The sequence below is a fragment of the Harpia harpyja genome, chromosome 11 (genome assembly GCF_026419915.1).
Source record: "Harpia harpyja isolate bHarHar1 chromosome 11, bHarHar1 primary haplotype, whole genome shotgun sequence".
In the NCBI taxonomy this organism is placed as follows: domain Eukaryota; kingdom Metazoa; phylum Chordata; class Aves; order Accipitriformes; family Accipitridae; genus Harpia; species Harpia harpyja.
In genome coordinates, this window is record NC_068950.1 from 16,058,428 (window position 1) to 16,083,409 (window position 24,982).

Genomic DNA, 24,982 nt, shown 5'->3' on the forward strand with positions numbered 1-24,982 from the left:
CGGCGGCCTGGCCCTCGTCAAAAATTTTTTTCTTCGGCAGCCTGGCCCTCGTCGAAGAAAAGGTTCCCGGTGGCCTGGCCCTCGTCGAAGAAAAAGGTCCCCGGCGGCCTGGCCCTCGTCGAAGAAAAGGTCCCTGGCGGCCTGGCCCTTGTCAAAAATTTTTTTCTTCTGCAGCCTGGCCCTCGTCGAAGAAAAGGTCCCCGGCGCCCTGACCATCGTTGAAGAAAAGGTCCCCGGTGGCCTGGCCCTCGTCAAAAAATTTTTCTTCGGCAGCCTGGCCCTTGTCGAAGAAAAGGTCCCCAGCAACCTGGCACTCGTCAAAGAAAAGGTCCCCGGTGGCCTGGCCCTCGTCAAAAATTTTTTCTTCAGCAGCCTGGCCCTCGTCGAAGAAAAATCCCCAGCGGCCTGGCCCTCGACGAAGAAAAGGTCCCTGGCGGCCTGGCCCTCGTCGAAGAAAAGGTCCCCGGCGGCCTGGCCCTCGTAGCAGTAAGGACCCTGGCAGCCTGGCCCTCGTCGAAGAAAAGGTCCCTGGCGGCCTGGCCCTCGTCAAAAATTTTTTCTTCGGCAGCCTGGCCCTCGTCGAAGAAAAATCCCCAGCAACCTGGCACTTGTCGAAGAAAAGGTCCCTGGCGGCCTGGCCCTCGTCGAACAAAATGTCCCCGGCAACCTGGCCCTCGTCAAAGGAAAGGTCCCCGGTGGCCTGGCCCTCGTCAAAAATTTTTTCTTCGGCAGCCTGGCCCTCGTCGATGAAAAATCCCCGGGCAACGTGGCTCTTGTCGAAGAAAAGGTCCCCGGCGGCCTGGCCCTCGTCAAATATTTTCCCTTCGGCAGCCTGGACCTTGTCAAAGAAAAGGTCCCCGGTGGCCTGGCCCTCGTCAAAAATTTTTTCTTCGGCAGTCTCGCCCTCGTCGAAGAAAAGGTCCCCGGCAGCCTGGCCCTCGTCAAAGAAAAGGTCCCCTGCGGCCTGGCCCTCATCGAAGATAAGTTCCCTGGCGGCCTGGCCCTCGTCGCAGAAAGGTCCCTGGCAGCCTGGCTCTTTGTCGAAGAAAAGTTCCCTGGCGGCCTGGCCCTCGTCAAAAATTTTTTCTTCGGCAGCCTGGCCCTTGTCGAAGAAAAATCCTCGGCAACCTGGATCTTGTCGAAGAAAAGGTCCCCGGCGGCCTGGCCCTCGTCGAACAAAAGGTCCCCCGGCAACCTGGCCCTCGTCAAAGAAAAGGTCCCCGGTGGCCTGTCCCTCGTCAAAGCAAATGTCCCCAGCGCGCTGGCCCTTGTCGAAGAAAGGTGCCCGGCGGCCTGGCCCTCCTCGAAGAAAAGGTCCCCGGCAACCAGGCCCTCGTCAAAGAAAAGGTCCCCGGCGGCCTGGCCCTCGTCAAAAATTTTTTCTTCGGCAGCCTGGCCCTCGTCAAAGAAAAGGTCCCCGGCGGCCTGGCCCTCGTCAAATATTTTCTCTTCGGCGGCCTGGCAGTCATCTAATAAAAGGTACCCGGCGGCCTGTCCCTCTTCAAAAATTTTTTCTTCGGCACCCTCGCACTCGTCGAAGAAAATGTCCCCGGCGGCCTGGCCCTCGTCGAAGAAAAGGTGCCCGGCGGCCTGGCCCTCGTCAAAAAAAAGTTCCCCGGTGGCCTGGCCCTCGTCAAAAATTTTTTCTTCGGCAGCCGGGACCTCGTCGAAGAAAAGGTCCCCGGCGGCCTGGCCCTCGTTGTATAAAAGGTCCCCAGCGGCCTGGCCCTCGTCGCAGAAAAGGTCCCTGGCGGCCTGGCCCTCGTCAAAAATTTTTTCTTCGGCAGCCTGGCCCTCGTCGAAGAAAAATCCTCGGCAACCTGGCTCTTGTCGAAGAAAAGGTCCCCGGCGGCCTGGCCCTCGTCGAACAAAAGGTCCCCGGCAACCTGACCCTCGTCAAAGAAAAGGTTCCCGGCGCCCTGGCCCTCGTCAAAGCAAAGGTCCCCGGCGCCCTGGCCCTCGTCGAAGAAAAGGTCCACGGCGGCCTGGCCCTCGTCAAAGAAAAGGTCCCCGGCAGCCTGGCCCTAGTCAAATATTTTTTCTTCGGCAGCCTGGCCTCGTCGAAGAAAAGGTCCCCGGCGGCCTGGCCCTCGTCAAAGAAAAGGTCCCCGGTGGCCTGGTCCTCGTCAAAGAAAAGTTCCCCGGCGGCCTGGCCCTCGTCAAATATTTTTCTTCGGCAGCCTGGCCCTCGTCGAAGAAAAGGTGCCCAGCGGCCTGGCCCTCGCCGAAGAAAAGGTCCCCGGCGGCCTGGCCCTCGTCGAAGAAAAGGTCCCCGGTGGCCTAGCCCTCGTGAAAAATATTTTCTTCGGCATCCTGACCCTCATCTAAGAAAAGGTCGCCGGCACACTAGCCCTCGTTGAAGAAAAGGTCCCCGGCGGCCTGGCCCTCTTTGAAGAAAAGGTCCCCGGCGGCCTGGCCCTAGTCAAAAATATTTTCTTCGGTGGCCTGGCCCTCATCGAAGAAAAGGACCCCGGCTGCCTGGCCCTTGTCGAAGGAAAGGTACCCGGCGGCCTGGCCCTCGTCAAAAATTCTTTCTTCGGCAGCCTGGACCTCGTCAAAGAAAAGATCCCCAGCGGCCTGGCCCTCGTCGAAGAAAATGTCCCCGGCGCCCTGGCCCTCGTCGAAGAAAAGGTCCGCAGCGGCGTGGCCCTCGTCGAAGAAAAATCCCCGGCAACCTTTCTCTTGTCGAAGAAAACGTCCCCGGCGTCCTGGCCCTCGTCAAATATTTTCTCTTCGGCAGCCTGCCCCTTGTCGAAGAAAAGGTCCCCGGCGGCCTGGCCCTCGTCAAAAATTCTTTCTTCGGCAGCCTGGACCTCGTCAAAGAAAAGATCCCCAGCAGCCTGGCCCTCGTCGAAGAAAAGGTGCCCGGCGGCCTGGCCCTCGTCAAAGAAAAGTTCCCCGGTGGCCTGGCCCTCGTCAAAAATTTTTTTCTTCGGCAGCCTGGCCCTCGTCGAAGAAAAGGTCCCCGGCGGCCTGGCCCTCGTCGAAGAAAAGGTCCCTGGCAACCTGGCCCTCGTCAAAAATTTTTTCTTTGGCAGCCTGGCCCTCGTCGAAGAAAAATCCCGGGCGCCCTGGGCCTCGTCGAACAAAAGGTCCACGGCAACCTGGCCCTCGTCAAAGAAAAGTTCCCCGGCGGCCTGGGCCTTGTCAAAAATTTTTTCTTCGGCAGCCTGGCCCTCGTCGAAGAAAAATCCTCGGCAACCTGGCTCTTGTCGAAGAAAAGGTCCCCGGCGGCCTGGCCCTCGTCGAACAAAAGGTCCCCGGCAACCTGACCCTCGTCAAAGAAAAGGTTCCCGGCGCCCTGGCCCTCGTCAAAGCAAAGGTCCCCGGCGCCCTGGACCTTGTCGAAGAAAGGTCCACGGCGGCCTGGCCCTCGTCGAACAAAAGGTCCCTGGCAGCCTGGCCCTCGTCGAAGAAAAGGTCCCTGGCGGCCTGGCCCTCGTCAAAAATTCTTTCTTCGGCAGCCTGGACCTCGTCAAAGAAAAGGTCCCCGGCGGCCTGGCCCTCGTCGAAGAAAAGGTGCCCGGCGGCCTGGCCCTCGTCAAAGAAAAGTTCCCCGGTGGCCTGACCCTCGTCAAAAATTTTTTTCTTCGGCGGCCTGGCCCTCGTCAAAGAAAAGGTCCCTGGCAACCTGGCCCTCGTCAAAAATTTTTTCTTCGGCAGCCTGGCCCTCGTCGAAGAAAAATCCCCGGAGCCCTGGCCCTCGTCGAACAAAAGGTCCCCGGCAACCAGGCCCTCGTCAAAGAAAAGGTCCCCGGCGGCCTGGCCCTCGTCAAAAATTTTTTCTTCGGCAGCCTGGCCCTCGTCAAAGAAAAGGTCCCCGGCGGCCTGGCCCTCGTCAAATATTTTCTCTTCGGCAGCCTGGCCCTTGTCGAAGAAAAGGTCCCCGGCGGCATGGCCCTCATCAAAAATTCTTTCTTCGGCAGCCTGGCCCTCGTTGAAGAAAAGGTCCCCAGCGGCCTGGCCCTCGTCGAAGAAAAGGTCCACGGCGGCCTGGCCCTCGTCAAAGAAAAGGTCCCCGGCAGCCTGGCCCTAGTCAAATATTTTTTCTTCGGCAGCCTGGCCTCGTCGAAGAAAAGGTCCCCGGCGGCCTGGCCCTCGTCAAAGAAAAGGTCCCCGGTGGCCTGGTCCTCGTCAAAGAAAAGTTCCCCGGCGGCCTGGCCCTCGTCAAATATTTTTCTTCGGCAGCCTGGCCCTCGTCGAAGAAAAGGTGCCCAGCGGCCTGGCCCTCGCCGAAGAAAAGGTCCCCGGCGGCCTGGCCCTCGTCGAAGAAAAGGTCCCCGGTGGCCTAGCCCTCGTGAAAAATATTTTCTTCGGCATCCTGACCCTCATCTAAGAAAAGGTCGCCGGCACACTGGCCCTCGTTGAAGAAAAGGTCCCCGGCGGCCTGGCCCTCTTTGAAGAAAAGGTCCCCGGCGGCCTGGCCCTAGTCAAAAATATTTTCTTCGGTGGCCTGGCCCTCATCGAAGAAAAGGACCCCGGCTGCCTGGCCCTTGTCGAAGGAAAGGTACCCGGCGGCCTGGCCCTCGTCAAAAATTCTTTCTTCGGCAGCCTGGACCTCGTCAAAGAAAAGATCCCCAGCGGCCTGGCCCTCGTCGAAGAAAATGTCCCCGGCGCCCTGGCCCTCGTCGAAGAAAAGGTCCGCAGCGGCGTGGCCCTCGTCGAAGAAAAATCCCCGGCAACCTTTCTCTTGTCGAAGAAAACGTCCCCGGCGTCCTGGCCCTCGTCAAATATTTTCTCTTCGGCAGCCTGCCCCTTGTCGAAGAAAAGGTCCCCGGCGGCCTGGCCCTCGTCAAAAATTCTTTCTTCGGCAGCCTGGACCTCGTCAAAGAAAAGATCCCCAGCAGCCTGGCCCTCGTCGAAGAAAAGGTGCCCGGCGGCCTGGCCCTCGTCAAAGAAAAGTTCCCCGGTGGCCTGGCCCTCGTCAAAAATTTTTTTCTTCGGCAGCCTGGCCCTCGTCGAAGAAAAGGTCCCCGGCGGCCTGGCCCTCGTCGAAGAAAAGGTCCCTGGCAACCTGGCCCTCGTCAAAAATTTTTTCTTTGGCAGCCTGGCCCTCGTCGAAGAAAAATCCCGGGCGCCCTGGGCCTCGTCGAACAAAAGGTCCACGGCAACCTGGCCCTCGTCAAAGAAAAGTTCCCCGGCGGCCTGGGCCTTGTCAAAAATTTTTTCTTCAGCAGCCTGGCCCTCGTCGAAGAAAAATCCCCTGCAACCTGTCTCTTTTCGAAGAAAAGGTTCCCGGCGGCCTGGCCCTCGTCAAATATTTTCTCTTCGGCAGCCTGGACCTTGTCGAAGAAAAGATCCCCGGTGGCCTGGCCCTAGTAAAAATTTTTTCTTCGGCAGCCTGGCCCTCGTCGAAGAAAAGGTCCCCGGCGGCCTGGCCCTCGTCGAAGAAAAGGTCCCCGGCGGACTGGCACTCGTCGAAGAAAAGGTCCCTGGCGGCCTGGCCCTCGTCGAAGAAAAGGTCCCCGGCGGCCTGGCCCTTGTCGAAGAAAAGGTCCCCGGCGGCCTGGCCCTCGTCAAAAATTTTTTCTTCGGCAGCCTGGCCCTCGTCGAAGAAAAGGTCCCCGGCGGCCTGGCCCTCGTCGCAGAAAGGTCCCCGGCGGCCTGGGCCTCGTCGAAGAAAAGGTGCCCGGCGGCCTGGCCCTCGTCAAAGAAAAGTTCCCCGGTGGCCTGGCCCTCGTCAAAAATTTTTTTCTTCGGCAGCCTGGCCCTCGTCGAAGAAAAGGTCCCCGGCTGCCTGGCCCTCGTCGAAGCAAAGGTCCCCGGCGGCCTGGCCCTCGTCAAAAATTTTTTCTTCGGCAGCCTGGCCCTCATCGAAGAAAAGGTCCCCGGTGGCCTGGCCCTCGTCGAAGAAAAGGTCCCCGGCGGCCTGGCCCTCGTCAAAGAAAAGGTCCCTGGCGGCCTGGCCCTCGTCAAAAATTTTTTCTTCTGCAGCCTGGCCCTCGTCGAAGAAAAGGTCCCCGGCGCCCTGACCATCGTTGAAGAAAAGGTCCCCGGTGGCCTGGCCCTCGTCAAAAAATTTTTCTTCGGCAGCCTGGCCCTTGTCGAAGAAAAGGTCCCCAGCAACCTGGCCCTCGTCAAAGAAAAGGTCCCCGGTGGCCTGGCCCTCGTCAAAAATTTTTTCTTCAGCAGCCTGGCCCTCGTCGAAGAAAAATCCCCAGCGGCCTGGCCCTCGACGAAGAAAAGGTCCCCGGCGGCCTGGCCCTCGTCGAAGAAAAGGTCCCCGGCGGCCTGGCCCTCGTAGCAGTAAGGACCCTGGCAGCCTGGCCCTCGTCGAACAAAAGGTCCCTGGCGGCCTGGCCCTCGTCAAAAATTTTTTCTTCGGCAGCCTGGCCCTCGTCGAAGAAAAATCCCCAGCAACCTGGCTCTTGTCGAAGAAAAGGTCCCTGGCGGCCTGGCCCTCGTCGAACAAAAGGTCCCCGGCAACCTGGCCCTCGTCAAAGGAAAGGTCCCCGGTGGCCTGGCCCTCGTCAAAAATTTTTTCTTCGGCAGCCTGGCCCTCGTCGAAGAAAAATCCCCGGCAACGTGGCTCTTGTCGAAGAAAAGGTCCCCGGCGGCCTGGCCCTCGTCAAATATTTTCTCTTCGGCAGCCTGGACCTTGTCGAAGAAAAGGTCCCCGGTGGCCTGGCCCTCGTCAAAAATTTTTTCTTCGGCAGTCTCGCCCTCGTCGAAGAAAAGGTCCCCGGCAGCCTGGCCCTCGTCAAAGAAAAGGTCCCCTGCGGCCTGGCCCTCGTCGAACAAAAGGTCCCCGGCAACCTGGCCCTCGTCAAAGAAAAGGTCCCCGGTGGCCTGTCCCTCGTCAAAGCAAATGTCCCCAGCGCGCTGGCCCTTGTCGAAGAAAGGTGCCCGGCGGCCTGGCCCTCGTCGAAGAAAAGGTCCCCGGCAACCAGGCCCTCGTCAAAGAAAAGGTCCCCCGCGGCCTGGCCCTCGTCAAAAATTTTTTCTTCGGCAGCCTGGCCCTCGTCAAAGAAAAGGTCCCCGGCGGCCTGGCCCTCGTCAAATATTTCCTCTTCGGCGGCCTGGCAGTCATCTAATAAAAGGTACCCGGCGGCCTGTCCCTCTTCAAAAATTTTTTCTTCGGCACCCTCGCACTCGTCGAAGAAAATGTCCCCGGCGGACTGGCCCTCGTCGAAGAAAAGGTGCCCGGCGGCCTGGCCCTCGTCAAAAAAAAGTTCCCCGGTGGCCTGGCCCTCGTCAAAAATTTTTTTCTTTGGCAACCAGGCCCTCGTCAAAGAAAAGGTCCCTGGCGGCCTGGCCCTCGTCAAAAATTTTTTCTTCGGCAGCCTGGCCCTCGTCAAAGAAAAGGTCCCCGGCGGCCTGGCCCTCGTCAAATATTTTCTCTTCGGCAGCCTGGCCCTTGTCGAAGAAAAGGTCCCCGGCGGCATGGCCCTCATCAAAAATTCTTTCTTCGGCAGCCTGGCCCTCGTTGAAGAAAAGGTCCCCAGCGGCCTGGCCCTCGTCGAAGAAAAGGTCCACGGCGGCCTGGCCCTCGTCAAAGAAAAGGTCCCCGGCAGCCTGGCCCTAGTCAAATATTTTTTCTTCGGCAGCCTGGCCTCGTCGAAGAAAAGGTCCCCGGCGGCCTGGCCCTCGTCAAAGAAAAGGTCCCCGGTGGCCTGGTCCTCGTCAAAGAAAAGTTCCCCGGCGGCCTGGCCCTCGTCAAATATTTTTCTTCGGCAGCCTGGACCTCGTCGAAGAAAAGGTGCCCAGCGGCCTGGCCCTCGCCGAAGAAAAGGTCCCCGGCGGCCTGGCCCTCGTCGAAGAAAAGGTCCCCGGTGGCCTAGCCCTCGTGAAAAATATTTTCTTCGGCATCCTGACCCTCATCTAAGAAAAGGTCGCCGGCACACTGGCCCTCGTTGAAGAAAAGGTCCCCGGCGGCCTGGCCCTCGTTGAAGAAAAGGTCCCCGGCGGCCTGGCCCTAGTCAAAAATATTTTCTTCGGTGGCCTGGCCCTCATCGAAGAAAAGGACCCCGGCTGCCTGGCCCTTGTCGAAGGAAAGGTACCCGGCGGCCTGGCCCTCGTCAAAAATTCTTTCTTCGGCAGCCTGGACCTCGTCAAAGAAAAGATCCCCAGCGGCCTGGCCCTCGTCGAAGAAAAGGTGCCCGGCGGCCTGGCCCTCGTCAAAGAAAAGTTCCCCGGTGGCCTGGCCCTCGTCAAAAATTTTTTTCTTTGGCAGCCTGGCCCTCGTCGAAGAAAAGGTCCCCGGCGGCCTGGCCCTCGTCGAAGAAAAGGTCCCTGGCAACCTGGCCCTCGTCAAAAATTTTTTCTTCGGCAGCCAGGCCCTCGTCGAAGAAAAGGTCCCCGGCCTCCTGGCACTCGTCGAAGAAAAGGTCCAAGGCGGCCTGGCCCTCGTCAAAAATTTTTTCTTCGGCAGCCTGGCCCTCGTCGAAGAAAAGGTCCCCGGCAACCTGGCCCTCGTCAAAGAAAATGTCCCCGGGGCCTGGCCCTCGCCAAAAATTTTTTCTTCGGCAGCCTGGCCCTCGTCGAAGAAAAGGTCCCCGGCAACCTGGCACTTGTCGAAGAAAAGGTCCCCGGCGGCCTGGCTCTCGTCGAAGAAAAGGTCCCTGGCAGCCTGGCCCTCGTCGAAGAAAATGTCCCCGGCGCCCTGGCCCTCGTCGAAGAAAAGGTCCGCAGCGGCGTGGCCCTCGTCGAAGAAAAATCCCCGGCAACCTTTCTCTTGTCGAAGAAAACGTCCCCGGCGTCCTGGCCCTCGTCAAATATTTTCTCTTCGGCAGCCTGCCCCTTGTCAAAGAAAAGGTCCCCGGCGGCCTGGCCCTCGTCAAAAATTCTTTCTTCGGCAGCCTGGACCTCGTCAAAGAAAAGATCCCCAGCGGCCTGGCCCTCGTCGAAGAAAAGGTGCCCGGCGGCCTGGCCCTCGTCAAAGAAAAGTTCCCCGGAGGCCTGGCCCTCGTCAAAAATTTTTTTCTTCGGCAGCCTCGCCCTCGTCGAAGAAAAGGTCCCCGGCGGCCTGGCCCTCGTCGAAGAAAAGGTCCCTGGCAACCTGGCCCTCGTCAAAAATTTTTTCTTTGGCAGCCTGGCCCTCGTCGAAGAAAAATCCCGGGCGCCCTGGGCCTCGTCGAACAAAAGGTCCACGGCAACCTGGCCCTCGTCAAAGAAAAGTTTCCCGGCGGCCTGGGCCTTGTCAAAAATTTTTTCTTCAGCAGCCTGGCCCTCGTCGAAGAAAAATCCCCGGCAACCTGGCTCTTTTCGAAGAAAAGGTTCCCGGCGGCCTGGCCCTCGTCAAATATTTTCTCTTCGGCAGCCTGGACCTTGTCGAAGAAAAGATCCCCGGTGGCCTGGCCCTAGTAAAAATTTTTTCTTCGGCAGCCTGGCCCTCGTCGAAGAAAAGGTCCCCGGCGGCCTGGCCCTCGTCGAAGAAAAGGTCCCCGGCGGACTGGCACTCGTCGAAGAAAAGGTCCCTGGCGGCCTGGCCCTCGTCGAAGAAAAGGTCCCCGGCGGCCTGGCCCTTGTCGAAGAAAAGGTCCCCGGCGGCCTGGCCCTCGTCAAAAATTTTTTCTTCGGCAGCCTGGCCCTCGTCGAAGAAAAGGTCCCCGGCGGCCTGGCCCTCGTCGCAGAAAGGTCCCCGGCGGCCTGGGCCTCGTCGAAGAAAAGGTGCCCGGCGGCCTGGCCCTCGTCAAAGAAAAGTTCCCCGGTGGCCTGGCCCTCGTCAAAAATTTTTTTCTTCGGCAGCCTGGCCCCCGTCGAAGAAAAGGTCCCCGGTGGCCTGGCCCTCGTCGAAGAAAAGGTCCCCGGCGGCCTGGCCCTCGTCGAAGAAAAGGTCCCTGGCGGCCTGGCCCTCGTCAAAAATTTTTTCTTCTGCAGCCTGGCCCTCGTCGAAGAAAAGGTCCCCGGCGCCCTGACCATCGTTGAAGAAAAGGTCCCCGGTGGCCTGGCCCTCGTCAAAAAATTTTTCTTCGGCAGCCTGGCCCTTGTCGAAGAAAAGGTCCCCAGCAACCTGGCCCTCGTCAAAGAAAAGGTCCCCGGTGGCCTGGCCCTCGTCAAAAATTTTTTCTTCAGCAGCCTGGCCCTCGTCGAAGAAAAATCCCCAGCGGCCTGGCCCTCGACGAAGAAAAGGTCCCCGGCGGCCTGGCCCTCGTCGAAGAAAAGGTCCCCGGCGGCCTGGCCCTCGTAGCAGTAAGGACCCTGGCAGCCTGGCCCTCGTCGAAGAAAAGGTCCCTGGCGGCCTGGCCCTCGTCAAAAATTTTTTCTTCGGCAGCCTGGCCCTCGTCGAAGAAAAATCCCCAGCAACCTGGCTCTTGTCGAAGAAAAGGTCCCTGGCGGCCTGGCCCTCGTCGAACAAAAGGTCCCCGGCAACCTGGCCCTCGTCAAAGGAAAGTTCCCTGGCGGCCTGGCCCTCGTCAAAAATTTTTTCTTCGGCAGCCTGGCCCTCGTCGAAGAAAAATCCTCGGCAACCTGGATCTTGTCGAAGAAAAGGTCCCCGGCGGCCTGGCCCTCGTCGAACAAAAGGTCCCCGGCAACCTGGCCCTCGTCAAAGAAAAGGTCCCCGGTGGCCTGTCCCTCGTCAAAGCAAATGTCCCCAGCGCGCTGGCCCTTGTCGAAGAAAGGTGCCCGGCGGCCTGGCCCTCCTCGAAGAAAAGGTCCCCGGCAACCAGGCCCTCGTCAAAGAAAAGGTCCCCGGCGGCCTGGCCCTCGTCAAAAATTTTTTCTTCGGCAGCCTGGCCCTCGTCAAAGAAAAGGTCCCCGGCGGCCTGGCCCTCGTCAAATATTTCCTCTTCGGCGGCCTGGCAGTCATCTAATAAAAGGTACCCGGCGGCCTGTCCCTCTTCAAAAATTTTTTCTTCGGCACCCTCGCACTCGTCGAAGAAAATGTCCCCGGCGGCCTGGCCCTCGTCGAAGAAAAGGTGCCCGGCGGCCTGGCCCTCGTCAAAAAAATGTTCCCCGGTGGCCTGGCCCTCGTCAAAAATTTTTTCTTCGGCAGCCTGGCCCTCGTCGAAGAAAAGGTCCCCGGCGGCCTGGCCCTCGTTGTATAAAAGGTCCCCGGCAACCTGGCACTTGTCGAAGAAATGTCCCTGGCAGCCTGGCTCTTGTCGAAGAAAAGGTCCCTGGCGGCCTGGCCCTCGTCAAAAATTTTTTCTTCGGCAGCCTGGCCCTCGTCGAAGAAAAATCCTCGGCAACCTGGCTCTTGTCGAAGAAAAGGTCCCCGGCGGCCTGGCCCTCGTCGAACAAAAGGTCCCCGGCAACCTGACCCTCGTCAAAGAAAAGGTTCCCGGCGCCCTGGCCCTCGTCAAAGCAAAGGTCCCCGGCGCCCTGGACCTTGTCGAAGAAAGGTCCACGGCGGCCTGGCCCTCGTCGAAGAAAAGGTCCCTGGCAGCCTGGCCCTCGTCGAAGAAAAGGTCCCTGGCGGCCTGGCCCTCGTCAAAAATTCTTTCTTCGGCAGCCTGGACCTCGTCAAAGAAAAGGTCCCCGGCGGCCTGGCCCTCGTCGAAGAAAAGGTGCCCGGCGGCCTGGCCCTCGTCAAAGAAAAGTTCCCCGGTGGCCTGACCCTCGTCCAAAATTTTTTTCTTCGGCGGCCTGGCCCTCGTCGAAGAAAAGGTCCCTGGCAACCTGGCCCTCGTCAAAAATTTTTTCTTCGGCAGCCTGGCCCTCGTCGAAGAAAAATCCCCGGCGCCCTGGCCCTCGTCGAACAAAAGGTCCCCGGCAACCAGGCCCTCGTCAAAGAAAAGGTCCCCGGCGGCCTGGCCCTCGTCAAAAATTTTTTCTTCGGCAGCCTGGCCCTCGTCAAAGAAAAGGTCCCCGGCGGCCTGGCCCTCGTCAAATATTTTCTCTTCGGCAGCCTGGCCCTTGTCGAAGAAAAGGTCCCCGGCGGCATGGCCCTCATCAAAAATTCTTTCTTCGGCAGCCTGGCCCTCGTTGAAGAAAAGGTCCCCAGCGGCCTGGCCCTCGTCGAAGAAAAGGTCCACGGCGGCCTGGCCCTCGTCAAAGAAAAGGTCCCCGGCAGCCTGGCCCTAGTCAAATATTTTTTCTTCGGCAGCCTGGCCTCGTCGAAGAAAAGGTCCCCGGCGGCCTGGCCCTCGTCAAAGAAAAGGTCCCCGGTGGCCTGGTCCTCGTCAAAGAAAAGTTCCCCGGCGGCCTGGCCCTCGTCAAATATTTTTCTTCGGCAGCCTGGCCCTCGTCGAAGAAAAGGTGCCCAGCGGCCTGGCCCTCGCCGAAGAAAAGGTCCCCGGCGGCCTGGCCCTCGTCGAAGAAAAGGTCCCCGGTGGCCTAGCCCTCGTGAAAAATATTTTCTTCGGCATCCTGAACCTCATCTAAGAAAAGGTCGCCGGCACACTGGCCCTCGTTGAAGAAAAGGTCCCCGGCGGCCTGGCCCTCGTTGAAGAAAAGGTCCCCGGTGGCCTGGCCCTAGTCAAAAATATTTTCTTCGGTGGCCTGGCCCTCATCGAAGAAAAGGACCCCGGCTGCCTGGCCCTTGTCGAAGGAAAGGTACCCAGCGGCCTGGCCCTCGTCAAAAATTTTTTCTTCGGCAGCCAGGCCCTCGTCGAAGAAAAGGTCCCCGGCCTCCTGGCACTCGTCGAAGAAAAGGTCCAAGGCGGCCTGGCCCTCGTCAAAAATTTTTTCTTCGGCAGCCTGGCCCTCGTCGAAGAAAAGGTCCCCGGCAACCTGGCCCTCGTCAAAGAAAATGTCCCCGGGGCCTGGCCCTCGCCAAAAATATTTTCTTCGGCAGCCTGGCCCTCGTCGAAGAAAAGGTCCCCGGCAACCTGGCACTTGTCGAAGAAAAGGTCCCCGGCGGCCTGGCTCTCGTCGAAGAAAAGGTCCCTGGCAGCTTGGCCCTCGTCGAAGAAAAGGCCCCTGGCCGCCTGGCCCTCGTCAATAATTTTTTCTTCGGCAGCCTGGCCCTCGTCGAAGAAAATGTCCCCGGCGCCCTGGCCCTCGTCGAAGAAATGGTCCCCGGCGGCCTGGCCCTCGTCGAAGAAAAAGTCCCCAGCGGCCTGGCCCTCGACGAAGAAAAGGTCCCTGGCGGCCTGGCCCTCGTCAAAAATTTTTTCTTCTGCAGCCTGGCCCTCGTCGAAGAAAAGGTCCCCGGCGCCCTGACCATCGTTGAAGAAAAGGTCCCCGGTGGCCTGGCCCTCGTCAAAAATTTTTTCTTCGGCAGCCTGGCCCTCGTCGAAGAAAAGGTCCCCAGCAACCTGGCCCTCGTTGAAGAAAAGGTCCCTGGCGGCCTGGCCCTCGTCAAAAATTTTTTCTTCGGCAGCCTGGCCCTCGCCGAAGAAAAATCCCCAGCAACCTGGCTCTTGTCGAAGAAAAGGTCCCTGGCGGCCTGGCCCTCGTCGAAGAAAAGGTCCCCGGTGGCCTGGCCCTTGTCAAAAATTTTTTCTTCGGCAGTCTCGCCCTCGTCGAAGAAAAGGTCCCCGGCAGCCTGGCCCTCGTCAAAGAAAAGGTCCCCTGCGGCCTGGCCCTCATCGAAGATAAGTTCCCTGGCGGCCTGGCCCTCGTCGCAGAAAAGTCCTCGGCAACCTGGATCTTGTCGAAGAAAAGGTCCCCGGCGGCCTGGCCCTCGTCGAACAAAAGGTCCCCGGCAACCTGGCCCTCGTCAAAGAAAAGGTCCCCGGTGGCCTGTCCCTCGTCAAAGCAAAGGTCCCCGGCGCGCTGGCCCTTGTCGAAGAAAGGTGCCCGGCGGCCTGGCCCTCGTCGAAGAAAAGGTCCCCGGCAAGCAGGCCCTCGTCAAAGAAAAGGTCCCCGGCGGCCTGGCCCTCGTCAAATATTTTCTCTTCGGCGGCCTGGCAGTCATCTAAGAAAAGGTACCCGGCGGCCTGTCCCTCTTCAAAAATTTTTTCTTCGGCACCCTCGCACTCGTCGAAGAAAATGTCCCCGGCGGCCTGGCCCTCGTCGAAGAAATGGTGCCCGGCGGCCTGGCCCTCGTCAAAGAAAAGTTCCCCGGTGGCCTGGCCCTCGTCAAAAATTTTTTCTTCGGCAGCCGGGACCTCGTCGAAGAAAAGGTCCCCGGCGGCCTGGCCCTCGTTGTATAAAAGGTCCCCAGCGGCCTGGCCCTCGTCGAAGAAAAGGTCCCTGGCGGCCTGGCCCTCGTCAAAAATTTTTTCTTCGGCAGCCGGGACCTCGTCGAAGAAAAGGTCCCCGGCGGCCTGGCCCTCGTCGAAGAAAAGGTCCCCGGCGGCCTGGCCCTTGTCAAAAATTTTTTCTTCGGCAGCCTGGCCCTTGTCGAAGAAAAGGTCCCCGGCGGCCTGGCCCTCGTCGAAGAAAAGGTCCCCGGCAGCCTGGCACTCGTCGAAGAAATGTCCCTGGCAGCCTGGCTCTTGTCGAAGAAAAGGTCCCTGGCGGCCTGGCCCTCGTCAAAAATTTTTTCTTCGGCAGCCTGGCCCTCGTCGAAGAAAAATCCTCGGCAACCTGGCTCTTGTCGAAGAAAAGGTCCCCGGCGGCCTGGCCCTCGTCGAACAAAAGGTCCCCGGCAACCTGACCCTCGTTGAAGAAAATGTCCCCGGCGCCCTGGCCCTCGTCAAAGCAAAGGTCCCCGGCGCCCTGGACCTTGTCGAAGAAAGGTCCACGGCGGCCTGGCCCTCGTCGAAGAAAAGGTCCCTGGCAGCCTGGCCCTCGTCGAAGAAAAGGTCCCTGGCGGCCTGGCCCTCGTCAAAAATTTTTTCTTCGGCAGCCTGGCCCTCGTCGAAGAAAAGGTCCCCAGCGGCCTGGCCCTCGTCAAATATTTTCTCTTCGGCAGCCTGGCCCTCGTCGAAGAAAAGGTCCCTGGCAACCTGGCCCTCGTCAAAAATTTTTTCTTCGGCAGTCTCGCCCTCGTCGAAGAAAAGGTCCCCGGCAGCCTGGCCCTCGTCAAAGAAAAGGTCCCCTGCGGCCTGGCCCTCATCTAAGATAAGTTCCCTGGCGGCCTGGCCCTCGTCGCAGAAAGGTCCCTGGCAGCCTGGCTCTTGTCAAAGAAAAGGTCCCTGGCGGCCTGGCCCTCGTCAAAAATTTTTTCTTCGGCAGCCTGGCCCTCGTCGAAGAAAAATCCTCGGCAACCTGGCTCTTCTCGAAGAAAAGGTCCCCGGCGGCCTGGCCCTCGTCGAAGAAAAGGTCCCCGGCAACCTGGCCCTTGTCAAAGAAAAGGTCCCCGGGGGCCTGTCCCTCGTCAAAGCAAAGGTCCCCGGCGCACTGGCCCTTGTCGAAGAAAGGTGCCCGGCGGCTTGGCCCTCGTCGAAGAAAAGGTCCCCGGCAACCAGGCCCTCGTCAAAGAAAAGGTCCCCGGCGGCCTGGCCCTCGTCAAAAATTTTTTCTTCGGCAGCCTGGAACTCGTCAAAGAAAAGGTCCCCGGCGGCCTGGCCCTCGTCGAAGAAAAGGTGCCCGGCGGCCTGGCCCTCGTCAAAGAAAAGTTCCCCGGTGGCCTGACCCTCGTCAAAAATTTTTTTCTTCGGCGGCCTGGCCCTCGTCGAAGAAAAGGTCCCTGGCAACCTGGCCCTCGTCAAAAATTTTTTCTTCGGCAGCCTGGCCCTCGTCGAAGAAAAATCCCCGGCGCCCTGGCCCTTGTCGAACAAAAGGTCCCCGGCAACCATGCCCTCGTCAAAGAAAAGGTCCCCGGCGGCCTGGCCCTCGTCAAAAATTTTTTCTTCGGCAGCCTGGCCCTCGTCAAAGAAAAGGTCCCCGGCGGCCTGGCCCTCGTCAAATATTTTCTCTTCGGCAGCCTGGCCCTTGTCGAAGAAAAGGTCCCCGGCGGCATGGCCCTCATCAAAAATTCTTTCTTCGGCAGCCTGGCCCTCGTTGAAGAAAAGGTCCCCAGCGGCCTGGCCCTCGTCGAAGAAAAGGTCCACGGCGGCCTGGCCCTCGTCAAAGAAAAGGTCCCCGGCGGCCTGGCCCTAGTCAAATATTTTTTCTTCGGCAGCCTGGCCTCGTCGAAGAAAAGGTCCCCGGCGGCCTGGCCCTCGTCAAAGAAAAGGTCCCCGGTGGCCTGGGCCTCGTCAAAGAAAAGTTCCCCGGCGGCCTGGCCCTCGTCAAATATTTTTCTTCGGCAGCCTGGCCCTCGTCGAAGAAAAGGTGCCCAGCGGCCTGGCCCTCGCCGAAGAAAAGGTCCCCGGCGGCCTGGCCCTCGTCGAAGAAAAGGTCCCCGGTGGCCTAGCCCTCATGAAAAATATTTTCTTCGGCATCCTGACCCTCATCTAAGAAAAGGTCGCCGGCACACTGGCCCTCGTTGAAGAAAAGGTCCCCGGCGGCCTTGCCCTCGTTGAAGAAAAGGTCCCCGGCGGCCTGGCCCTAGTCAAAAATATTTTCTTCGGTGGCCTGGCCCTCATCGAAGAAAAGGACCCCGGCTGCCTGGCCCTTGTCGAAGGAAAGGTACCCGGCGGCCTGGCCCTCGTCAAAAATTTTTTCTTCGGCAGCCAGGCCCTCGTCGAAGAAAAGGTCCCCGGCCTCCTGGCACTCGTCGAAGAAAAGGTCCAAGGCGGCCTGGCCCTCGTCAAAAATTTTTTCTTCGGCAGCCTGGCCCTCGTCGAAGAAAAGGTCCCCGGCAACCTGGCCCTCGTCAAAGAAAATGTCCCCGGGGCCTGGCCCTCGCCAAAAATTTTTTCTTCGGCAGCCTGGCCCTCGTCGAAGAAAAGGTCCCCGGCAACCTGGCATTTGTCGAAGAAAAGGTCCCCGGCGGCCTGGCTCTCGTCGAAGAAAAGGTCCCTGGCAGCCTGGCCCTCGTCGAAGAAAAGGTCCCTGGCCGCCTGGCCCTCGTCAATAATTTTTTCTTCGGCAGCCTGGCCCTCGTCGAAGAAAATGTCCCCGGCGCCCTGGCCCTCGTCGAAGAAAAGGTCCCCAGCGGCCTGGCCCTCGTCGAAGAAAAATCCCCGGTAACCTTTCTCTTGTCGAAGAAAACGTCCCCGGCGTCCTGGCCCTCGTCAAATATTTTCTCTTCGGCAGCCTGGCCCTCGTCAAAGAAAAGTTCCCCGGTGGCCTGGCCCTCGTCAAAAATTTTTTTCTTCGGCAGCCTGGCCCTCGTCGAAGAAAAGGTCCCCGGCGGCCTGGCCCTCGTCGAAGAAAAGGTCCCCGGCGGCCTGGCCCTCGTCAAAAATTTTTTCTTCGGCAGCCTGGCCCTCGTCGAAGAAAAATCCCCGGCGCCCTGGCCCTCGTCGAACAAAAGGTCCACGGCAACCTGGCCCTCGTCAAAGAAAAGGTCCCCGGTGGCCTGGGCCTTGTCAAAAATATTTCTTCAGCAGCCTGGCCCTCGTCGAAGAAAAATCCCCGGCAACCTGGCTCTTGTCGAAGAAAAGGTTCCCGGCGGCCTGGCCCTCGTCAAATATTTTCTCTTCGGCAGCCTGGACCTTGTCGAAGAAAAGATCCCCGGTGGCCTGGCCCTAGTAAAAATTTTTTCTTCGGCAGCCTGGCCCTCGTTGAAGAAAAGGTCCCCCGCGGCCTGGCCCTCGTCGAAGAAAAGGTCCCCGGCGGCCTGGCCCTAGTCAAAAATTTTTTCTTCGGCAGCCTGGCCCTCGTTGAAGGAAAGGTCCCCGGCGGCCTGGCCCTCGTCGCAGAAAGGTCCCCGGCGGCCTGGCCCTCGTCGAAGAAAAGGTGCCCGGCGGCCTGGCCCTCGTCAAAGAAAAGTTCCCCGGTGGCCTGGCCCTCGTCAAAAATTTTTTCTTCGGCAGCCGGGACCTCGTCGAAGAAAAGGTCCCCGGCGGCCTGGCCCTCGTTGTATAAAAGGTCCCCAGCGGCCTGGCCCTCGTCGAAGAAAAGGTCCCTGGCGGCCTGGCCCTCGTCAAAAATTTTTTCTTCGGCAGCCGGGACCTCGTCGAAGAAAAGGTCCCCGGCGGCCTGGCCCTCGTCGAAGAAAAGGTCCCCGGCGGCCTGGCCCTTGTCAAAAATTTTTTCTTCGGCAGCCTGGCCCTTGTCGAAGAAAAGGTCCCCGGCGGCCTGGCCCTCGTCGAAGAAAAGGTCCCCGGCAGCCTGGCACTCGTCGAAGAAATGTCCCTGGCAGCCTGGCTCTTGTCGAAGAAAAGGTCCCTGGCGGCCTGGCCCTCGTCAAAAATTTTTTCTTCGGCAGCCTGGCCCTCGTCGAAGAAAAATCCTCGGCAACCTGGCTCTTGTCGAAGAAAAGGTCCCCGGCGGCCTGGCCCTCGTCGAACAAAAGGTCCCCGGCAACCTGACCCTCGTCAAAGAAAAGGTCCCCGGCGCCCTGGCCCTCGTCAAAGCAAAGGTCCCCGGCGCCCTGGACCTTGTCGAAGAAAGGTCCACGGCGGCCTGGCCCTCGTCGAAGAAAAGGTCCCTGGCAGCCTGGCCCTCGTCGAAGAAAAGGTCCCTGGCGGCCTGGCCCTCGTCAAAAATTTTTTCTTCGGCAGCCTGGCCCTCGTCGAAGAAAAGGTCCCCAGCGGCCTGGCCCTCGTCAAATATTTTCTCTTCGGCAGCCTGGACCTTGTCGAAGAAAAGGTCCCCGGTGGCCTGGCCCTCGTCAAAAATTTTTTCTTCGGCAGTCTCGCCCTCGTCGAAGAAAAGGTCCCCGGCAGCCTGGCCCTCGTCAAAGAAAAGGTCCCCTGCGGCCTGGCCCTCATCGAAGATAAGTTCCCTGGCGGCCTGGCCCTCGTCGCAGAAAGGTCCCTGGCAGCCTGGCTCTTGTCGAAGAAAAGGTCCCCGGCGGCCTGGCCCTCGTCAAAAATTTTTTCTTCGGCAGCCTGGCCCTCGTCGAAGAAAAGGTCCCCGGCGGCCTGGCCCTCGTCGCAGAAAGGTCCCCGGCGGCCTGGCCCTCGTCGAAGAAAAGGTGCCCGGCGGCCTGGCCCTCGTCAAAGAAAAGTTCCCCGGTGGCCTGGCCCTCGTCAAAAATTTTTTTCTTCGGCAGCCTGGCCCTCGTCGAAGAAAAGGTCCCCGGTGGCCTGGCCCTCGTCGAAGAAAAGGTCCCCGGCGGCCTGGCCCTCGTCGAAGAAAAGGTCCCTGGCGGCCTGGCCCTCGTCAAAAATTTTTTCTTCTGCAGCCTGGCCCTCGTCGAAGAAAAGGTCCCCGGCGCCCTGACCATCGTTGAAGAAAAGGTCCCCGGTGGCCTGGCCCTCGTCAAAAAATTTTTTTTCGGCAGCCTGGCCCTTGTCGAAGAAAAGGTCCCCAGCAACCTGGCCCTCGTCAAAGAAAATGTCCCCGGTGGCCTGGCCCTCGTCAAAAATTTTTTATTCAGCAGCCTGGCCCTCGTCGAAGAAAAATCCCCAGCGGCCTGGCCCTCGACGAAGAAAAGGTCCCCGGCGGCCTGGCCCTCGTCGAAGAAAAGGTCCCCGGCGGCCTGGCCCTCGTAGCAGTAAGGACCCTGGCAGCCTGGCCCTCGTCGAAGAAAAGGTCCCTGGCGGCCTGGCCCTCGTCAAAAATTTTTTCTTCAGCAACCTGGCTCTTGTCGAAGAAAAGGTCCCTGGCGGCCTGGCCCTCGTCGAACAAAAGGTCCCCGGCAACCTGGCCCTCGTCAAAGAAAAGGTCCCCGGTGGCCTGGCCCTCGTCAAAAATTTTTTCTTCGGCAGCCTGGCCCTCGTCGAAGAAAAATCCCCGGCAACGTGGCTCTTGTCGAAGAAAAGGTCCCCGGCGGCCTGGCCCTCGTCAAATATTTTCTCTTCGGCAGCCTGGACCTTGTCGAAGAAAAGGTCCCCGGTGGCCTGGCCCTCGTCAAATATTTTTTCTTCGGCAGTCTCGCCCTCGTCGAAGAAAAGGTCCCCGGCAGCCTGGCCCTCGTCAAAGAAAAGGTCCCCTGCGGCCTGGCCCTCATCGAAGATAAGTTCCCTGGCGGCCTGGCCCTCGTCGCAGAAAGGTCCCTGGCAGCCTGGCTCTTGTCGAAGAAAAGGTCCCTGGCGGCCTGGCCCTCGTCAAAAATTTTTTCTTCGGCAGCCTGGCCCTCGTCGAAGAAAAATCCTCGGCAACCTGGATCTTGTCGAAGAAAAGGTCCCCGGCGGCCTGGCCCTCGTCGAACAAAAGGTCCCCGGCAACCTGGCCCTCGTCAAAGAAAAGGTCCCCGGTGGCCTGTCCCTCGTCAAAGCAAATGTCCCCAGCGCGCTGGCCCTTGTCGAAGAAAGGTGCCCGGCGGCCTGGCCCTCGTCGAAGAAAAGGTTCCCGGCAAGCAGGCCCTCGTCAAAGAAAAGGTCCCCGGCGGCCTGGCCCTCGTCAAATATTTTCTCTTCGGCGGCCTGGCAGTCATCTAAGAAAAGGTACCCGGCGGCCTGTCCCTCTTCAAAAATTTTTTCTTCGGCACCCTCGCACTCGTCGAAGAAAATGTCCCCGGCGGCCTGGCCCTCGTCGAAGAAATGGTGCCCGGCGGCCTGGCCCTCGTCAAAGAAAAGTTCCCCGGTGGCCTGGCCCTCGTCAAAAATTTTTTCTTCGGCAGCCGGGACCTCGTCGAAGAAAAGGTCCCCGGCGGCCTGGCCCTCGTTGTATAAAAGGTCCCCAGCGGCCTGGCCCTCGTCGAAGAAAAGGTCCCTGGCGGCCTGGCCCTCGTCAAAAATTTTTTCTTCGGCAGCCTGGCCCTCGTCGAAGAAAAGGTCCCCGGCGGCCTGGCCCTCGTCGAAGAAAAGGTCCCCGGCGGCCTGGCCCTTGTCAAAAATTTTTTCTTCGGCAGCCTGGCCCTTGTCGAAGAAAAGGTCCCCGGCGGCCTGGCCCTCGTCGAAGAAAAGGTCCCCGGCAGCCTGGCACTCGTCGAAGAAATGTCCCTGGCAGCCTGGCTCTTGTCGAAGAAAAGGTCCCTGGCGGCCTGGCCCTCGTCAAAAATTTTTTCTTCGCAGCCTGGCCCTCGTCGAAGAAAAATCCTCGGCAACCTGGCTCTTGTCGAAGAAAAGGTCCCCGGCGGCCTTGCCCTCGTCGAACAAAAGGTCCCCGGCAACCTGACCCTCGTCAAAGAAAATGTCCCCGGCGCCCTGGCCCTCGTCAAAGCAAAGGTCCCCGGCGCCCTGGACCTTGTCGAAGAAAGGTCCACGGCGGCCTGGCCCTCGTCGAAGAAAAGGTCCCTGGCAGCCTGGCCCTCGTCGAAGAAAAGGTCCCTGGCGGCCTGGCCCTCGTCAAAAATTTTTTCTTCGGCAGCCTGGCCCTCGTCGAAGAAAAGGTCCCCAGCGGCCTGGCCCTCGTCAAATATTTTCTCTTCGGCAGCCTGGACCTTGTCGAAGAAAAGGTCCCCGGTGGCCTGGCCCTCGTCAAAAATTTTTTCTTCGGCAGTCTCGCCCTCGTCGAAGAAAAGGTCCCCGGCAGCCTGGCCCTCGTCAAAGAAAAGGTCCCCTGCGGCCTGGCCCTCATCGAAGATAAGTTCCCTGGCGGCCTGGCCCTCGTCGCAGAAAGGTCCCTGGCAGCCTGGCTCTTGTCAAAGAAAAGGTCCCTGGCGGCCTGGCCCTCGTCAAAAATTTTTTCTTCGGCAGCCTGGCCCTCGTCGAAGAAAAATCCTCGGCAACCTGGCTCTTCTCGAAGAAAAGGTCCCCGGCGGCCTGGCCCTCGTCGAAGAAAAGGTCCCCGGCAACCTGGCCCTTGTCAAAGAAAAGGTCCCCGGGGGCCTGTCCCTCGTCAAAGCAAAGGTCCCCGGCGCACTGGCCCTTGTCGAAGAAAGGTGCCCGGCGGCTTGGCCCTCGTCGAAGAAAAGGTCCCCGGCAACCAGGCCCTCGTCAAAGAAAAGGTCCCCGGCGGCCTGGCCCTCGTCAAAAATTTTTTCTTCGCAGCCTGGCCCTCGTCGAAGAAAAGGTCCCCGGCGGCCTGGCCCTCGTCGAAGAAAAGGTCCCCGGCGGCCTGGCCCTTGTCAAAAATTTTTTCTTCGGCAGCCTGGCCCTTGTCGAAGAAAAGGTCCCCGGCGGCCTGGCCCTCGTCGAAGAAAAGGTCCCCGGCAGCCTGGCACTCGTCGAAGAAATGTCCCTGGCAGCCTGGCTCTTGTCGAAGAAAAGGTCCCTGGCGGCCTGGCCCTCGTCAAAAATTTTTTCTTCGGCAGCCTGGCCCTCGTCGAAGAAAAATGCTCGGCAACCTGGCTCTTGTCGAAGAAAAGGTCCCCGGCGGCCTGGCCCTCGTCGAACAAAAGGTCCCCGGCAACCTGACCCTCGTCAAAGAAAAGGTCCCCGGCGCCCTGGCCCTCGTCAAAGCAAAGGTCCCCGGCGCCCTGGACCTTGTCGAAGAAAGGTCCACGGCGGCCTGGCCCTCGTCGAAGAAAAGGTCCCTGGCAGCCTGGCCCTCGTCGAAGAAAAGGTCCCTGGCGGCCTGGCCCTCGTCAAAAATTTTTTCTTCGGCAGCCTGGCCCTCGTCGAAGAAAAGGTCCCCAGCGGCCTGGCCCTCGTCAAATATTTTCTCTTCGGCAGCCTGGACCTTGTCGAAGAAAAGGTCCCCGGTGGCCTGGCCCTCGTCAAAAATTTTTTCTTCGGCAGTCTCGCCCTCGTCGAAGAAAAGGTCCCCGGCAGCCTGGCCCTCGTCAAAGAAAAGGTCCCCTGCGGCCTGGCCCTCATCGAAGATAAGTTCCCTGGCGGCCTGGCCCTCGTCGCAGAAAGGTCCCTGGCAGCCTGGCTCTTGTCGAAGAAAAGGTCCCCGGCGGCCTGGCCCTCGTCAAAAATTTTTTCTTCGGCAGCCTGGCCCTCGTCGAAGAAAAGGTCCCCGGCGGCCTGGCCCTCGTCGCAGAAAGGTCCCCGGCGGCCTGGGCCTCGTCGAAGAAAAGGTGCCCGGCGGCCTGGCCCTCGTCAAAGAAAAGTTCCCCGGTGGCCTGGCCCTCGTCAAAAATTTTTTTCTTCGGCAGCCTGGCCCTCGTCGAAGAAAAGGTCCCCGGTGGCCTGGCCCTCGTCGAAGAAAAGGTCCCCGGCGGCCTGGCCCTCGTCGAAGAAAAGGTCCCCGGCGGCCTGGCCCTTGTCAAAAATTTTTTCTTCGGCAGCCTGGCCCTTGTCGAAGAAAAGGTCCCCGGCGGCCTGGCCCTCGTCGAAGAAAAGGTCCCCGGCAGCCTGGCACTCGTCGAAGAAATGTCCCTGGCAGCCTGGCTCTTGTCGAAGAAAAGGTCCCTGGCGGCCTGGCCCTCGTCAAAAATTTTTTCTTCGGCAGCCTGGCCCTCGTCGAAGAAAAATGCTCGGCAACCTGGCTCTTGTCGAAGAAAAGGTCCCCGGCGGCCTGGCCCTCGTCGAACAAAAGGTCCCCGGCAACCTGACCCTCGTCAAAGAAAAGGTCCCCGGCGCCCTGGCCCTCGTCAAAGCAAAGGTCCCCGGCGCCCTGGACCTTGTCGAAGAAAGGTCCACGGCGGCCTGGCCCTCGTCGAAGAAAAGGTCCCTGGCAGCCTGGCCCTCGTCGAAGAAAAGGTCCCTGGCGGCCTGGCCCTCGTCAAAAATTTTTTCTTCGGCAGCCTGGCCCTCGTCGAAGAAAAGGTCCCCAGCGGCCTGGCCCTCGTCAAATATTTTCTCTTCGGCAGCCTGGACCTTGTCGAAGAAAAGGTCCCCGGTGGCCTGGCCCTCGTCAAAAATTTTTTCTTCGGCAGTCTCGCCCTCGTCGAAGAAAAGGTCCCCGGCAGCCTGGCCCTCGTCAAAGAAAAGGTCCCCTGCGGCCTGGCCCTCATCGAAGATAAGTTCCCTGGCGGCCTGGCCCTCGTCGCAGAAAGGTCCCTGGCAGCCTGGCTCTTGTCGAAGAAAAGGTCCCCGGCGGCCTGGCCCTCGTCAAAAATTTTTTCTTCGGCAGCCTGGCCCTCGTCGAAGAAAAGGTCCCCGGCGGCCTGGCCCTCGTCGCAGAAAGGTCCCCGGCGGCCTGGCCCTCGTCGAAGAAAAGGTGCCCGGCGGCCTGGCCCTCGTCAAAGAAAAGTTCCCCGGTGGCCTGGCCCTCGTCAAAAATTTTTTTCTTCGGCAGCCTGGCCCTCGTCAAAGAAAAGGTCCCCGGTGGCCTGGCCCTCGTCGAAGAAAAGGTCCCCGGCGGCCTGGCCCTCGTCGAAGAAAAGGTCCCTGGCGGCCTGGCCCTCGTCAAAAATTTTTTCTTCTGCAGCCTGGCCCTCGTCGAAGAAAAGGTCCCCGGCGCCCTGACCATCGTTGAAGAAAAGGTCCCCGGTGGCCTGGCCCTCGTCAAAAAATTTTTCTTCGGCAGCCTGGCCCTTGTCGAAGAAAAGGTCCCCAGCAACCTGGCCCTCGTCAAAGAAAATGTCCCCGGTGGCCTGGCCCTCGTCAAAAATTTTTTATTCAGCAGCCTGGCCCTCGTCGAAGAAAAATCCCCAGCGGCCTGGCCCTCGACGAAGAAAAGGTCCCCGGCGGCCTGGCCCTCGTCGAAGAAAAGGTCCCCGGCGGCCTGGCCCTCGTAGCAGTAAGGACCCTGGCAGCCTGGCCCTCGTCGAAGAAAAGGTCCCTGGCGGCCTGGCCCTCGTCAAAAATTTTTTCTTCAGCAACCTGGCTCTTGTCGAAGAAAAGGTCCCTGGCGGCCTGGCCCTCGTCGAACAAAAGGTCCCCGGCAACCTGGCCCTCGTCAAAGAAAAGGTCCCCGGTGGCCTGGCCCTCGTCAAAAATTTTTTCTTCGGCAGCCTGGCCCTCGTCGAAGAAAAATCCCCGGCAACGTGGCTCTTGTCGAAGAAAAGTTCCCCGGCGGCCTGGCCCTCGTCAAATATTTTCTCTTCGGCAGCCTGGACCTTGTCGAAGAAAAGGTCCCCGGTGGCCTGGCCCTCGTCAAATATTTTTTCTTCGGCAGTCTCGCCCTCGTCGAAGAAAAGGTCCCCGGCAGCCTGGCCCTCGTCAAAGAAAAGGTCCCCTGCGGCCTGGCCCTCATCGAAGATAAGTTCCCTGGCGGCCTGGCCCTCGTCGCAGAAAGGTCCCTGGCAGCCTGGCTCTTGTCGAAGAAAAGGTCCCTGGCGGCCTGGCCCTCGTCAAAAATTTTTTCTTCGGCAGCCTGGCCCTCGTCGAAGAAAAATCCTCGGCAACCTGGATCTTGTCGAAGAAAAGGTCCCCGGCGGCCTGGCCCTCGTCGAACAAAAGGTCCCCGGCAACCTGGCCCTCGTCAAAGAAAAGGTCCCCGGTGGCCTGTCCCTCGTCAAAGCAAATGTCCCCAGCGCGCTGGCCCTTGTCGAAGAAAGGTGCCCGGCGGCCTGGCCCTCGTCGAAGAAAAGGTTCCCGGCAAGCAGGCCCTC